The sequence below is a fragment of the Hyperolius riggenbachi genome, chromosome 1 (genome assembly GCF_040937935.1).
Source record: "Hyperolius riggenbachi isolate aHypRig1 chromosome 1, aHypRig1.pri, whole genome shotgun sequence".
In the NCBI taxonomy this organism is placed as follows: Eukaryota; Metazoa; Chordata; class Amphibia; order Anura; family Hyperoliidae; genus Hyperolius; species Hyperolius riggenbachi.
The window spans coordinates 323,900,242-323,917,621 of NC_090646.1; the positions used below are offsets into that span (position 1 = coordinate 323,900,242).

Consider the following 17,380-nt stretch of genomic DNA (forward strand, 5'->3'; position numbering starts at 1 on the left):
CAGTGGGCTGGCTGGGTACCTGGCTGGGCATGCAGGCTGGCTGGGTACCTGGCTGGGCATGCGGGCTGGCTGGGCATACGGGCTGGCTGGGTACCTGGCTGGGCAGCGGGCTGGCTGGGTACCTGGCTGGGCAGCGGGCTGGCTGGGTACCTGGCTGGGCAGCGGGCTGGCTGGGTACCTGGCTGGGCATGCGGGCTGGCTGGGTACCTGGCTGGGCAGAGGGCTGGCTGGGTACCTGGCTGGGCATGCGGGCTGGCTGGGTACCTGGCTGGGCAGCGGGCTGGCTGGGTACCTGGCTGTGGCTGGGCATGCAGGCTGGCTGGGTACCTGGCTGGGTACCAGGCTGGCTGGGTACCTGGCTGGGCAGCGGGCTGGCTAGGTACCTGGCTGGGCAGCGGGCTGGCTGGGTACCTGGCTGGGCATGCGGGCTGGCTGGGTACCTGGCTGGGCATGCAGGCTGGCTGGGTACCTGGCTGGGCATGCAGGCTGGCTGGGTACCTGGCTGGGTACCAGGCTGGCTGGGTACCTGGCTGGGCATGCGGGCTGGGTACCTGGCTGGGCAGCGGGCTGGCTGGGTACCTGGCTGGACATGCCGGCTGGCTGGGTACCTGGCTGGGCAGCGGGCTGGCTGGGTACCTGGCTGGGCATGCGGGCTGGCTGGGTACCTGGCTGGGCAGCGGGCTGGCTGGGTACCTGGCTGGGCAGCGGGCTGGCTGGGTACCTGGCTGGGCAGCGGGCTGGCTGGGTACCTGGCTGGGCAGCGGGCTGGCTGGGTACCTGGCTGGGCAGCGGGCTGGCTGGGTACCTGGCTGGGCATGCGGGCTGGCTGGGTACCTGGCTGGGCAGCGGGCTGGCTGGGTACCTGGCTGGGCATTCGGGCTGGCTGGGTACCTGGCTGGGCAGCGGGCTGGCTGGGTACCTGGCTGGGCATGCGGGCTGGCTGGGTACCTGGCTGGGCATGCAGGCTGGCTGGGTACCTGGCTGGGCAGCGGGCTGGCTGGGTACCTGGCTGGGCATGCGGGCTGGCTGGGTACCTGGCTGGGCATGCGGGCTGGCTGGGTACCTGGCTGGGCAGCGGGCTGGCTGGGTACCTGGCTGGGCATGCGGGCTGGCTGGGTACCTGGCTGGGCAGCGGGCTGGCTGGGTACCTGGCTGGGCATGCGGGCTGGTTGGGTACCTGGCTGGGCATGCGGGCTGGCTGGGTACCTGGCTGGGCAGCGGGCTGGCTGGGTACCTGGCTGGCTGGGCGAGCTGGCTCCTGGCTGGGTAGCTGGGCTGCAGTTGCCAGCGTGTCCTTCGCGCTTCTCCCGACTCGCTCCCGCCTTCCAGCAGAGTGGCAGACATGATCCTGAACTCTGTATGCCGCCGCCTGGTCTAGTGACGTCACTAGACCAGGAGGCGGCATGCAGAGTTCAGGATCATGTCCTGACTTCCTGACTCCTGTCCGGCCGCTGCCACTGTGCTGGAGGGCGGGGGTGAGAGCTCCCCTCTCCGTCTGTAGGTGCGCTCTGCAGCTAGTGTATGCCCCACCATGATAAACAAGATCAGCGCTAGTACTACTCTGCTGCATTCGAGACTGATCGTGCACCACCTGTGGTTCAATAACACGGGGTCGGGAACGCCTGATCATAGCAGACACCCTAACTCATCATCAGAGCTAGCAGTCAGAGTGACACTGCACTCTACAGGGTTTAATTCTGACCTGCTGGATTCTGTGGATGAGGCCACCCCCATTGCTCTCATCCATCAGGGCCAGAATCCTGTAGGCCTCTTCAGTGGAATATTCCTTTTTTGACATTTTGGTCTCACTAAATTTAGGGGTATTCCTCTGAGACATACTATCAGAAAAAAAAACACCTAGCAAAAAAAGGGACTGCTTGCGAAGTAAAAAAAAAAAAAAAAGCTGCGATCGCTAGTAAAGCTCAAAAAAGATCAAAACTGATTTTTATAACGTTGCAGCAATTGTACTGTAGTTTTGTAGTGAATAGTATAAAAAAAAAATCTGTCACTGCGGTGTGGCAGGCAGCCGAACGCAAGTGTGGGCAAAAGATCAGGCCTGATCAGGCGAACACTGCGTTTTTTGTGGAGCCCACGCTAATGTGACCTTAATATACTCATATAGAACTGACTGTGATCAGTATTGATAACTTTCAGATACTAGGATAGTGACAGGGGGGGGGGGGGGGGGGTTTATCAGGGGTTTATCAGGACGAATATGTGGTGCTTTGTACTTACAGGGCTGCCTGTCCTCTCTGGTGGTTGATCCGACAAAAGGGGACCACCAAAGAAGCAGGCAGCCAGTATAATACACACTGTTACACGCTGTTTACTAAACAGTATGTATTATACATCTTTTACTGGTGTTTTTGAAAATCAACAGCTGATCATTGGCTGGCAGGCTGATGACTCATCACTGCTGTGCATGCTGACAGGAATGCACGCTCGTACCAGTTCCCGTCCAATCTTGTTCGTGATGACGCACGTACAGTATGCATCACAGAGGAATGAGAAAGCCGCTGTCCCACTGCAATCCTGCGTTGGGCCTTCAGGAAGCGCTTATAGGGAACCTGAGATGGGGCCATAGCATAAAAACATACATGGGGAGGGGGAGCAGGAAGAGCCAGAAGATGATGGCGTGGGAGCGATCAGGCCAGAGGGGGCTGGAGAAAGCCCCAGGTATGTATGTTTTTTGCTGTGGCCCCATCTCAGGATCACTTCAAGAGCAGGTTCATTGCACAAAGTGTCGTCACTCCTTCAGGTATCAATGGTATTTTCCCAATTTGCTCCAGGAACATAGATGTGTCCCTGAGTTATGATTTTCTGGAGATGACAAATGGCCTTAACATAATGTCCAAATATCTGGCTATTGGTAAAAAAATAGAATCTATTCCAGGCCACAATCGGTCAACCTGGTGGATGTGAGGGATCTCTATGTATTTTTCAGGAAAATATAGAACATTGGAATAATTGGATCTTTTTGTATTAAAAATTCACTTAATTTCTCATCAATAATGTCATTATCACAAGCTTTTATAACTAATTCCTGCATCTTTGTTTCCAATTATCTGATAGGATCCCCAGGCAGTTTACAGTGTCAGATAATAACCAATAGACTTTGCTTTTATAGTATTCCTTATCCATGACAACACTTGCTCTTTCTTGATCTTTCTGCTTAATTGTGATCAAAGTATTTTCACACAATTCCTGTATAGCGTATCGTTCTTTTGCTTTTAAGTTATGATGTATATGTAAATTTGTTCCAATGTGTGTGTTCCTCAATAAATGTATCAATAATTTGACATGATGAAGGATTAAATCGGCTCTTGAGACATAAGTTGGTATCGTCTAAACTTCAAGAGAAGACAAGACAAATAACTTTTATATTGCGCTTTTCTCCTGGGCGGACTCAAAGCACCAGAGCTGTAGCCACTAGGGCGCGCTCTATAGGCAGTAGCAGTGTTAGAGAAACTTGCCTAAGGTCTCCTACTGAATAGGTGCTGGCTTCTTGAACAGGCAGAGCCGAGATTTGAACCCTGGTCTCCTGTGTCAGAGGCAGAGCTCTTAACCATTACACCATCCAGCCACGGCTTACACCATCCAGCCAAGAATTGAGCTTCATCCCAATCAGTAGCTGATACCCCCTTTCCCATGAGAAATCTATTCCTTTTCTCAAATGGATCATCAAGGGGCTCTGTATGGCTGATTTTGTGGTAAAACCCCTCCCACAGTGTGATGTCAGCGCCTCACAGCTCCGAGGTTCTGACATCACACTGTGGAAGCCTGGTTGCATTGTGGGAAATAACAGCTATTTCCAAGTGTAAAAAAAGCAAGCAGCAGCTACTTCCAGAGACATCACCTGCCAGCAGTAAAAATCTCACCATGTGATAAACGTCTGAATGTAAATCAGGGAGAGGAAAGATTTTACAATGAGCAAACACTGACTAAATCATTTATACATAATTATTGTAAAAATTAAGCACTTTTTTATTGCATTATTTACACTGGAGTTCCTTTTTAAGGAATTCTGATCTACCTGTGATCTAAGAAAAAAAGGTTCTATCTGTGGCATGCTGAAAAAAATATTTCAGGTGCACAGATTTAAAAAATCTATGTAGTTCCATATCTAGATCTACCAAATTGGGCCAGTTTGTGGGGGCAAAGAAGAGGCCTTTCTCCAACAACAAATGCTGCGCAAGAGTCAGCTTGGGATTTGGCATTCTAGGATGTCTAGGCCTTTGCCTCAGGTGCTCCTGAGCATATCAATGCCTTGAAACCCTATCTAAAGGAAGTATGGAGACCACACACAGAAGTTTCAGTCAGAATCCTCCACCAAACATACATAGTTCCCTACAGACTGAACAAAATTGATTCTTAAAGAACCTGCTGTGCTTTTGAGGTTGCCAAATGCCAGGCACAATACTTGGTGGACTTTGTGACGCCACCCGCCAACCCCGTCTTACTATGCCACAGTTGCCATTCAGGGATCATCCACTAGGGGCTTCTGAAGGCGCTTCTATTGTGAGCAAAGTAAACAATTAAAATTTAAAAGGACCTGGGACCAAAACTCTCAGACTCTTGACTAACACAACATCCCAAATAAAAAAAGATTGTTGGTGCCACATATTCAACAGGCATGTGGATTAAACCTCTCTTGTAACAAACGTATCTGGTGTTTTCTCTGGAGGCTGTTCTGATAGTGTTGAGCAGCTGGAGGAAGCTTCCTCTTCCTTTTTGGTCAGTCGCATCCCAGGCTCCCCTGTAGACGTGAGTCAGCATGTTTGCATCCCCGGCTCCCCTGTAGATGTGGGTCAGCGTGTTGTTTCTGGCAGTCTCCCTAGGAGGACGCGCGCAGCTCAGAGCTGCCTTTATAGTTTAAGGAGGCGTGTCTGAGGTGTGTCAGCTGATTCCTGCAGTTAGCTGACACTTGCTGCAGGGATGTTGCTGATTGGTCTGATTTTCCTTGGGGCTTGGTCTGTGCTCTATTCCTGCTATATAAGCCCTGGGCATTCAGTTACTCGCTAATTACAACAGAGAGAAAATGTGTGCATCAACCAAGTGAACCTGACAAATCTGGCTTTGCAAATTTGGCCTATTGGCTGATCACGAGTCATTGCTCATGCAAATATGCATTTGCTCTCGCATGCCTAAATATGCAGGGTCAAAAACCAAAAACTGCAAAACAATTGCCCTGCGGGAATTAGTTCATGCTAAATAGCACTATCCAGGGGCGCCATGAGGAGGCTTCCCATTGCCCCCATACAACTGGGAGGCAGCGGGGGTCCCAGGCTCTCCCACCGCCTTCAGTTACTCGCTGTCCGTTATAGCTATCAGTTATGCAGACACTGCCGATATATATGTACTCTAGTTAGACCAGTTATATATATATATATTGTAAATTGTATATTATTCTGATTGTTATTCTGTGTATGACCCGGCTAAACCCTCACTCTGATTCTGTCTCCTCCTTGCCTGTACCTCAGCCATCTGATCTACGTGTATGACTTCAGCCTGTTTATCGTTTTTGACTCTGTCTCAACCTTCTGTACTATAGCCATCTGACCACCTGTGTATGATATCAGCCTGTTATTCACCTAGCCTTGCCTCAGTCCTATTGTACCGCAGTAATTCTGACTACACATGTATGACTTTAGCTGACGACCTGACCACGATTTATCTATTCAGTGATCACGTCTAATACCCAGCGTTACATTATAAAGGACCCAAAAAGTATTATCATGGAGGAGTTGCAACATTAAGCTCAGCTTCTCGCGACTGCTGTTAATCAGCTTGATAATGCAGTCGCTGCTCAGCAAGAACAGTTGACACAGTTGCTTAACGCACCTCCACCTAAGCATTCGGCAGGCCGTAGAGACCAGTTAGTAGCTCCTCCTATCATTGAGCCTAAAATGCCATTGCCTGAAAAATTCTCTGGGTCCAGATCCCATTTAAGTAACTTCATGAATTGATCTTTGACATATTTTGAGGTTAGGCCGAAGTCATCTGGTTCTGAATCCCAGAAAATAGCCCTTATTAAAAACTCTTTTACAAGGTGACTCACAAACTTGGGCATATGGCTTACCTCCCGAGCACGAAGCTTTTACATCGGTAAACACATTTTTTGAAGTAATGGCTGTGATTTATGCCGATCCTGATGTGGCTTCTACCGCAGTTCGTAAACTTCACGAACTGCCACAGGGCCGTCATACTGCAGAGGATTATGCCGCCGAATTTAGGCGTTGGTCAGTTTCCTCCAAGTGGGGGGAGGCTGCGCTGCTTGATCAGTTTCTATTAGGTCTGGCTGACTCTGTAAACAATGCACTGGTCAGTCATCCTTAGCCTAAAACCCTCTAGGAAACAATTGCTCTGGCTATTCGTGTGGATAGGCAAATACGATATCGCCGTCATGGTGGTGCTCATGCATCCTCCACAGCCGCTCCTCGTTCGGTTAGTGTGACTACATACTCCGGTGAAGAACCAATGCAGATGGGTTATTCCAAATTGTCTCCTTCTGAGAAACTTAGAAGATGACATGAGGGGTTATGCATGAATTGTGGTGAAAATGGGCATTTTGTTCAAAATTGTTCAGCAAAAGGGAAGGCGGAAAAATTTGGGGAATCTCACCTGGGCGAGCAGATTCTTCCCCTTAAAGTAAAGAAAGTATTATTACCTGTAACTTTCAATTGGAATAATCAATCTAGTCCAGCTCAGGCCTTTGTTACATAGTTACACAGTTATTTGGGTTGAAAAAAGACATACGTCCATCGAGTTCAACCCGAGAACAAAGTACAACACCAGCCTGCTCCCTCACATATCCCTGTTGATCCAGAGGAAGGCGAAACACCCTTACAAGGCATTGTCCAATTAGCCCCAAAAGGGAAAAAATTCCTTCCCGACTCCAGATGGCAATCAGATAAAATCCCTGGATCAACATCATTGGGCATTACCTAGTAATTGTAGCCATGGATGTCCCTCAACACAAGGAAAGCATCTAAGCCCCCTTTAAATGCAGATATAGAATTTGCCATATCTACTTCCTGTGGCAATGCATTCCACATCTTAATCACTCTTACTGTAAAGAACCCTTTCCTAAATAAATGGCTAAAACGTTTTTCCTCCATGCTCAGATCATGTCCTCTAGTCCTTTGAGAAGGCCTAGGGACAAAAAGCTCATCCGCCAAGCTTTTATATTGCCCTCTGATGTATTTATACATGTTAATTAGATTCCCTCTAAGGCGTCTTTTCTCTAGACTAAATAAACCCAGTTTATCTAACCTTTCTTGGTAAGTGAGACCTTCCATCCCACGTATCAATTTTGTTGCTCGTCTCTGTACCTGGTCTAAAACTGCAATATCTTTCCTGTAATGTGGTGCCCAGAACTGAATTCCATATTCCAGATGTGGCCTTACTAGAGAGTTAAACAGGGGCAATATTATGCTAGCATCTCAAGTTTTTATTTCCCTTTTAATGCATCCCAAAATTTTGTTAGCTTTAGCTGCAGCTGCTTGGCATTGAGTACGATTATTTAACTTGTTGTCAATGAGTACTCCTAAGTCCTTCTCCAAGTTTGATGTCCCCAACTGCATCCCATTTATTTTGTATGGTGCTAGACCATTGGTACGACCAAAATGCATGACTTTACATTTTTTAACATTGATCTCTGCCATTTCATCTGCCATTTATGTGCCCATATAGCCATCCTATCCAGATCCTGTTGCAATATGTCCCCATCTTCCTGAGAGTTGATGATGATTCTGCACAATTTTGTATAATCTGCAAAAATAGCAACATTGCTTTCTACTGCATCTACTAGGTCATTAATAAATAAATTGAAGAGCACTGGACCCAGTACAGACGCCTGTGGGACCCCACTGCTAACAGTAACCCATTTTGAGTATGATCCATTGACCACAACTCTTTGTTTTCTGTGTTGCGGTGCCTGTCCATCTTCCTAATCCGCTGCTGTTCCATCAGCCCCATACACGACGATGCCGGCGTATAGCTATAGGGCTAGTAGAAGAGCGGCAGATTCGGAAGATGGATGGGCACTGCGACACAGGACAGGTAATAAATTAATGAAATAATGCACACGTACATTTATACACTGGGAAAACAGCGATGGGGGTTCCATCACGTTCGTCGCTCGTCCCAATATAGCTCGCTGTTACTGCTGCGCACCCCATGTCTGACCAATACATGCGACCAATTTCAGCCCAAAATTGGTCGCATTGTCAATCGGGCATGCGCTTGGTGGCACCGATTTTCATCCGATTCAATTATAACAATCAAATCGGATGGGTTGGCCACCAAGTATCCTGCTATACAAATATATAATAATAATAATATGGTAGGACATTAGACAATGACTATGGCAGGGATTAGATTGTGAGCTCCTCTGAAGATAGTCGGTGACATGAATATGTACTCTGTAAAGTGCTGCAGAAGATGCCACTGCTATATAAATACATAATAATGTGGTAGGACATTACACTATGACTATGGCAGGATTAGATTGGGAGCTGCTCTGAGGACAGTCAGTGACATGACTATGTACTCTGTAAAGTGCTACAGAAGATGTCAGTGCTATAAAATGCATAATAATAATAATATGGTTGGACATTAGACCGACTATGAGAGGGATTAGACTGTGAGCTCCTCTGAGGACAGTCAGTGACATGACTATGTGCTCTGTTAAGTACTGCAGAAGATGTCAGTGCTATGTATAGGGCTGTGGAGTCATTACAAAAATTATCTAACTCAGACGCCTTAGTTTATGAAACCGGCAACTCCAGGTATAGGACAATTACACAGCTGACATCCAGTAAGAGCGCAGCACTTGCTGACCATATCAATTGTGCATTGCACTGCTTACAATATTCCTGCAATACGTTTATTACTCTATGGACTAATAGAATATAGCATGCAATTTTTTTTACCTCCCATTCGAAGATTGGACTTTTTTTAAGTGGAATGCTATTGATCTTTTACTAGGTCCAACTTTATACTTTTTTGCCCATAGCAACTCACTGTAGTGAGAGTGTGAGTGAGATGCGTATGTGAGTGGTATAGTTTTAAAAAGAATAGGTGCTATTTGGCTTAATATCAGGCACATGAGGGGGGGGGGGGGGGCTCTGGGTGCTCAAGCACCCCCCCCCCCCCCCCCATTTAAAATACCCATACAAAGGCCCCTTTGGCTGTGAAAAATAAGCCCTGTGATAAGCTCCATGCGCGGGAAGCCCTGCCCACCACCCACGGGAAGTTCCTCCCCATCTGGGACACTTTGGAGTAAAAAGGTCCCATAAAGGATTCCTAGTGTAACCATCCCCGCAGCTGTGTGGGAGCAGGTAAGATGGTGTCTCCCTGACAGCAGTGACCTCTCCCTGCTGCAGCATTCACAGTGACCTCTACCTCAACCTTGCACCCACAGTGACCTCTCCCTCCTCCAGCATTCACAGTGACCTCTCCCTTAACCTTGCACCCACAGCGACTTCTCCCTTAACCTTGCACCCACAGTGACATCTCTCTTCACCTAGGACCCTTACTGACCTCTCCCTCCCCAGTTTTAGCACTGCAGTGATCCTGCCTTCCCCAGCACCCACAGTGACCTCTCCCTCCTCCAATGGCACCCTTCTTGTCCCCAGCAGCACCCATAGTGACTTCCCTCAGCACCTAAACTGACCTCTCCCTGCCCCAGCACCCCCAATGACTTCCCCTCCTGCAGCACCCACACTGATGTCTACTGACCTCTACCTCTCCCATCATCCACCCACATCCCTTTCCCCCATAGTTGCCACCCAGTACTCACACTCATATGACACCAAGTACCTGCACCCAGGCCTGACATTGCACCCAGTACGCACACCTGCACACAGCCTCCACATGGCACTTACTATCTGCACCAAGCACCCACAATACCTGCATTTAAAACCCACGTGACACTCAATGCCCACCCAAAGCCAACACCTAGTACAGGCATGGCACCAAGTATTTGCACCCATGTCACACCCAGTACCTGCACCCACATAACATCCAGTAGACGCACCCAGATCTCACATGGCACTAAGTACTTGCAATCAACACCCGCATGACACTTGATACCCACCCATAGCCAAAACCCACATGACACCCTGAAACCACACCCAGAACCTACATGGCACCCAGGATCTGAATTCAGCACCCACATGACAACCAGTACCTCCAAAGCCAGAAACGAGGAGGAGGGAACGTGAGGCCACCGGTGACAGGTCCGACTGACTCCACACCAATGAATGCAGCCAGCGCTTCTGTGACTAAATGTATGTGTCAAGCGGAGGGGCTCAGGGGTATGGTTTGGGACAGGTCACATGTCACTGCAGGGCAAGGGGAGTGGGGGGGGGGGGGGTAGGTCCACCACCACTTGTAGGTACTACAGTCCTGGCCAAGAGTTTTGAGACTGTCAAAAATATTAGTTTTCACAAAGTGTGCTGCTAAACTGCTTTTAGATCTTTGTTTCAGTTGTATGTATTGAAATATAATTATAAGAACTTCATATGTTTCAAAGGCTTTTATTGACAGTTACATGAGATTTATGCAAAGAGTCAGTATTTGCAGTGTTGGCCCTTCTTTTTCAGGACCTCTGCAATTCAACTGGGCATGCTCTCAATCATCTTCTGGGCCAAATCCTGACTGATAGCAACCCATTCTTTCATAATCACTTCTTTGAGTTTCTCAGAATTAGTTGGTTTTTGTTTGTCCACCCGCCTCTTGAGGAATGACCACAAATTCTCAATGGGATTAAGGTCTGGGGAGTTTCCAGGCCATGGACCCAAAATTTCAACATTTTGGTCCCCGAGCCACTTAGTTATCACTTTTGCCTTATGACATGGTGCTCCGTCGTGCTGGAAAATGCATTGTTCTTCACAAAACTGTTGTTGGATTGTTGGAAGAAATAGCTGTTGGGGGTGTTTTGGTACCATTCTTTATTCATGGCTGTGTTTTTGACAAAATTGTGAGTGACCCCACTCCCTTGGATAAGAAGCAACCCCACACATGAATGGTCTCAGGATACTTTACTGTAGGCATGACACAGAACTGATGGTAGCTCTCACCTTTTCTTCTCCTGACAAGCCTTTTTCCAGATGCCCCAAACAATCGGAAAGGGGCTTCCCACCTCTGCAATTCAACTGGGCATGCTCTCAATCATCTTCTGGGCCAAATCCTGACTGATAGCAACCCATTCTTTCATAATCACTTCTTTGAGTTTCTCAGAATTAGTTGGTTTTTGTTTGTCCACCCACCTCTTGAGGAATGACCACAAATTCTCAATGGGATTAAGGTCTGGGGAGTTTCCAGGCCATGGACCCAAAATTTCAACATTTTGGTCCCCGAGCCACTTAGTTATCACTTTTGCCTTATGACATGGTGCTCCGTCGTGCTGGAAAATGCATTGTTCTTCACAAAACTGTTGTTGGATTGTTGGAAGAAATAGCTGTTGGGGGTGTTTTGGTACCATTCTTTATTCATGGCTGTGTTTTTGACAAAATTGTGAGTGACCCCACTCCCTTGGATAAGAAGCAACCCCACACATGAATGGTCTCAGGATACTTTACTGTAGGCATGACACAGAACTGATGGTAGCTCTCACCTTTTCTGCTCCTGACAAGCCTTTTTCCAGATGCCCCAAACAATCGGAAAGGGGCTTCATCGGAGAATATGACTTTGCCCCAGTCCTCAGCAGTCCATTCACCATACTTTCTGCAGAAGATCAATCTGTCCCTGATGTTTTTTGGGGAGAGAAGTTGCTTCTTTGCTGCCCTTTTTAACACCAGGCCATCTTCCAAAAGTCTTCGCCTCACTGTGCGTGCAGATGCGCTCACACCTGCCTGAGCAACCTCTGCACTGGTTGCACTCCGATCCCGCAGCTAATCCTCTTTAGGAGATGATCCTGACACATGCTGGACTTTCTTGGATGCCCTGAAGCCTTTTTAACAAGCATTGAACCTCTTTCCTTGAAGTTCTTGATGATCCTATAAATTGTTGATTTCGGTGCAATCTTAGTAGCCACAATATCCTTGCCTGTGAAGCCATTTTTATGCAGCGTTTCTTTGCTGGTCACCATGGTTAACAATGGAAGATCAATGATTTCAAGCATCACCCCCCTTTTAACATGTCAAGTCTGACATACATTCTTACCTCAGTTAACAAGACAATTACTGAAATGATCTCAGCAGGTCCTTCAATGACAGCAATGAAATGCAGTGGAAAGGTTTTTTGGGGATTCAGTTAATTTTCATGGCAAAGAAGGACTATGCAATTCATCTGAACACTCGTCATACCATTCTGGAGTATATGCAAATTGCTATTATAAAAACTTAAGGCCTCTTTTTTTAAACTTGAGCACCCCCCACTTAAAGGAATCATCAGGCAAAAAAAAAAAAAGAGTTTCACTTACCTGGGGCTTCTACCAGCCCCATGCAGCCATCCTGTGCCCTCGTAGTCACTCACTGCTGCTCCAGTCCCCCTGCCGCCATCTAGCTTCGTTTTTGCCGACCTAAGGGGTCGGCGGACCGCATTGCGTACATTTTTACGCATTTCCGCTGGTGCAGGAACATTAACGTAGAAATTTTTTTGCTTTAGCGGTGCAACGGTTCCTGCACCAGCGGGAATGCGTAAAAATGTACGCAATGCAAGCCGCCGACCCAGAGGTCGGCAAAAACAAAACTAGATGGCAGCAGGGGACTGGAGCAGCAGTGAGTGACTACTAGGGCACAGGATGGCTGCAGGGGCTGGTAGAAGCCCCAGGTAAGTGAAACGTTTTTTTGCCTGATGATTCCTTTAAGGACCCTCTGCACGGCCCTGCTTAAGATCAATGTTTTTTAATGTTGTTTGCAGTGGCTCTTAATTAAAGTTAAAGTACTTTTACCAACTAGCACTGTGGATATAAATTGGTATCCTATAAATAAATGGATTGCATATTCACATTCAGTAAGGCATTATGAATTCACACATATGAAACATACCGGTAAGTATTAAACCATAAAGTAGTACTGAGAATTTTATTTCTCAGTGGCTGTATATGTGATCCGCCTGGAAACCTCTTAGAGTGTGTGCCAGACTGGCCATAATAATTCCTGACAAAATGGTTCGGTTAGTGCCCAGAAAACAATGAATTATGCAAAATATGAATTTCAGGATTACTCTGACTTCAGCTGTCAAGCTTGTAGCGCAGCTATGTGGGAAAAGCACAGATAGCATCAGAGTGGAAGGAGTTCCTCTCCTTTGTAGCTCTGGGAGGAAGTTTACTACCTGCAGAGTTGAGAATACTGGTGTTTCATGTACTGAGGTTTGGAGACTATCAAGAATCGCGAGAGTGTGGAGTGATTTTACCACGCTTATCGCTAATGTGAATGGGCCCTAAGGGTGAGGCCCAGTTTAAAGCTGATTAACTCTGTGTTCTGCCTGGCATAGCTGGAAAGTTCTCCCTTTGCCGACTCTGGCTGCTGTGACACTATAAATGAGATATGATGTATTCAGCCTGGGAGTGCCAAAAGTGTCACAGATGTGCCCTAAAGTAGCCCACCTCTTGAACTGTATTGCTTCCCTTCTTAATTAAATAATTATCCATTATATCCCTAAAGATACAAAAATCCTATTAATACTCTATGCCATATGCCCAACACAAACTAACTCAGTTTATTATCACTGCTGCAAAACTCACATAGTAGCTCATAGTAGCTACTACGACTGCTGCAAAACTCACATAGTAGCACAATGTCATCATACCCACAAGTATTAGACTAAATCAACTTTATTCTAACGTGAGCATATAAATGCTACTAATTTTGATCATAGCACACATTTTCATAGCATTCATTATGAGTATGGAACCTGTGGATCTTGAAAGGTTTGTCAAAAGGATGCCCGTCACTTATAGAGATTTGACTGAGTAGGTCCCCAAGAAAGCTTGCTTAGGGCTGTGAAAAGTATAAGAGAATGAACTCACCAGTACAGCTTAATGCCTCTTACATCTGTTACTATGACACTTAAATAACTTTACTACAAATACTCAGGATTTCTCTGCAAGTTTTAAAATATGAACTTTTCATCTCTTTGTTTTGTGTATACAGAATTGTTGTTTCTTAAAGTGGACCCAAATTAAAAATACAAGATTTCAGAAATAAAATCTATTTTCTAAATAATAATAATAAATAGCAGCCTTTTTTCAGCTGCATGATGACAAATATAAAATATTTTACATTTATTGGAGGAACCCCTCCCTTCCTTTCAAATTGCCGGTATTTTTCTGGCAAACTGGTGGAGTAGGTGGTGTCTGGCAATGGAGGAATTGCTAATGGCTGCCCCCAGTATAACTAGCTATGAAAAGAGAAGGGTGAAAAACATGCACTGAAATGCTCATAGGTTTGAAGGAGTGTTTATTCATCTTTGTATGTGTCAGAGTGGTGCAACTAAATATTTTTAATTAAAAAAATGTTTGGTTTGGGTCCGCTTTAAAGGGGTTCTGTAGCTGTTTTTAAAATCAAAAAGTGTCACTTACCTGGGGCTTCTAACGGCCCCCTGCAGATATCCTGTCCTGCACCCTCCGTTCCCCGACGCAGGTCACTGTCCAATTATTCGTCTAACTAGACTAATGTCACAGGTGTCGTACGAAGTTTTCTCGTACTGCACCTGCACAGTAAACGCCCGGAGATGCGAGCAGGAGCGAGGATGCGCAGCCGCAGTGACATTCGTCTACTGATTGGATGGTGACCCGCGGCAGGGAACAGAGGATTTTTCAGTGACGGCGCGGGACATGATATCTGCAAGGGGCTGTTAGAAGCCCCAGGTAAGTGACCCTTCTTGATTTTAAAAACAGCTACAGAACCCCTTTAAATACACTCACCTCCCATTTATGGGGTTAATATACATTCAGATCTGTACCTTTTTGAAGTACTGTATTTTGATACATCTTTCTTGTTTTTTGGGGGATTATTAAATAAAAATTATATATGTATATATATATATATATATATATATATATATATATATATATATATATATATATATATATATATATATATTATATGTATATATATCAGTGGCATATCTATAGGGGTGCAGCTATGGCTAGTGCCATGGGCACTATTCCTGCACCCCCTTCTCCCTGTGCTGATCCGCTAAAATGTATTTGTTGAGCCGCCACTCCTGTCCTGTCTTCTGGTCTCTGCTGATTCCATGACTGTTTGCACGCTTTAGCGATGGCAGCATGGGGAAGAAGGAGGGGGAGAGGTGGAGAAGTAGGGGGAAAGGCTCAATACATGCAGCGCGCAGCACGGAGAGAAGGAGGGAGTTTTGAGCGGTGGCTCAATAAATACATTTTAGCGGCGCCGCTGATTTTAAGTCTTGTGGGGGAGAGGGGAAACTGTATTGAGCCGTGGCTCAATACATACATTTTAGCATGGGTCAGAAGGAGGGGGGACTGTTCTGAGTGTAGCACAGGGAGAAGGACAGGGGGCTACCGGTATGGAGGGGGGAAGAAAATGGGCCTATTCTTTTGTGTGGTGGGGGTTAATTTGGGGGGGGGGTCCCGAGTCTGTGTAATGCTTTGTTCCAACGTTAAAGGGTTTTGAAGGGGGGGTGTCCCTTGCACTTGTCTGATTACACAAGTACCGGACGAACCTGACATTAATGATAAGCAGTTCACCCGGGTGGTAGTCTTCTTTTTTCGCTGCACGAATCTGTGTTTTCAAACCTTGTGTCAAGTACACTGGGGGTCTCATTACAGAAGAAGAAAAAGCAGCCCCGCTATGCACCCTCATCTCCTCTCTCAGAGTGTGATACTGCCTGAGGCTGGAGACTCCATTCCACTGTGCTCTCTACAGCCAAAAGCAGGGGACACACCTCTTTCAAACCCCCCTTACTTGAGAATGAAGCATTACAACAACTCAGGACCTGGTGCAAAGGAAAAAATGGTTAGATCATGGTAAGGCAGCAAATAGAACTTTTACAAGAAGCTGCCAAACTCTGCAGATGGTATAATACGTAAGTACCCAAAAAAGAAAGCAGTTAAAATCTGACAGAACTGATAGGTTTTAGACTAGATGAAGCAATATAGGGATAAAGAACCGGCACTGCAGATCTCAGAACTTGTGCAAAACATGAAAAAGGGGATGCTTAGAAGGTGGTATCAGGTGTTAGCTGTATGCGTGCTCCAGGCCCGTTTTTAGCGCCGTGCGGCCCGTGCCGCCGCCCGGGGCGCTGTTGGGAGGTGGGCGCTGAAATGGAGGGGGGAGCCGGAGCTGCTGGGAGGGCAGCCCGACCTCTCCCTCCCTCTCCTGGGCCGCCCTCCGTGCTCCCCCCTCAGATGCAGAGCGCAGCAGCAGCAGCAGCCAGGGAGGAAGCGCTGTAAACAACATACCTCCCTGCGTTCCAAGCGCTGCTCTCTCGCCGCCGGTCTCTTCCTCTCTGCCGCCGATGATGCACACACTAGTTCCGGCTAACAGGAACCAGCGTGTGCATCATCGTATAGGCAGAGAGGAAGAGACCAGCGGCGAGAGAGCAGCGCTGGAACGCAGGGAGGTATGTTGTTTACAGCGCTTCCTCCCTGGCTGCTGCTGCGCTCTGCATCTGAGGGGGGAGCACGGAGGGCAGCCCAGGAGAGGGAGGGAGAGGTCGGGTTGCCCTCCCCGCGGCTCCGGCTCCCCCCTCCATTATGGGGGACAGCTACCTATCTAACCTACCCTGGGGGGCACCTACCTAATCTAACCTACGCTGGGGGGCACCTACCTAATCTAACCTACGCTGGGGGGCACCTACCTATCTATCCTATACTGGGGGGCACCTACCTAATCTAACCTACCCTGGGGGCAGCTACCTATCTAACCTATACTGGGGGGCACCTGTCTAATCTAGCCTATACTGGAAGGGGGGGGGCAGCTACCTAATGTAACCTACGCTGGGGGGCACCTACCTATCTATCCTATACTGGGGGGCACCTACCTAATCTAACCTACCCTGGGGGGCACCTACCTAATGTAACCTACCCTGGGGGGCACCAACCTAATCTAACCTATACTGGGGGGCAGCTACCTAATCTAACCTACGCTGGGGGGCACCTACCTATCTAACCTACACTGGGGGGCACCTACCTAATCTAACCTACACTGGGGGGCACCTACCTAATCTAACCTACACTGGGGGGCACCTACTTAATCTAACCTACGCTGGGGGGCAGCTACCTAATGTAACCTATACTGGGGGCAGCTACCTAATCTAACCTACACTGGGGGGCACCTACCTAATCTAACCTACACTGGGGGGCACCTACTTAATCTAACCTATGCTGGGGGGCAGCTACCTAATCTAACCTATACTGGGGGGCAGCTACCTAATCTAACGTATGCTGGGG

At 47.4% G+C, this 17,380-nt stretch overlaps 1 protein-coding gene across 1 annotated transcript in view; it reads left to right on the top strand.

The window, feature by feature from the left end:
- Positions 1-17,380, top strand: part of LOC137509805 (receptor-type tyrosine-protein phosphatase S-like) — a 782,862-nt gene that overhangs the window by 621,488 nt on the left and 143,994 nt on the right. The gene's annotated exons all lie outside the window — the stretch shown is intronic.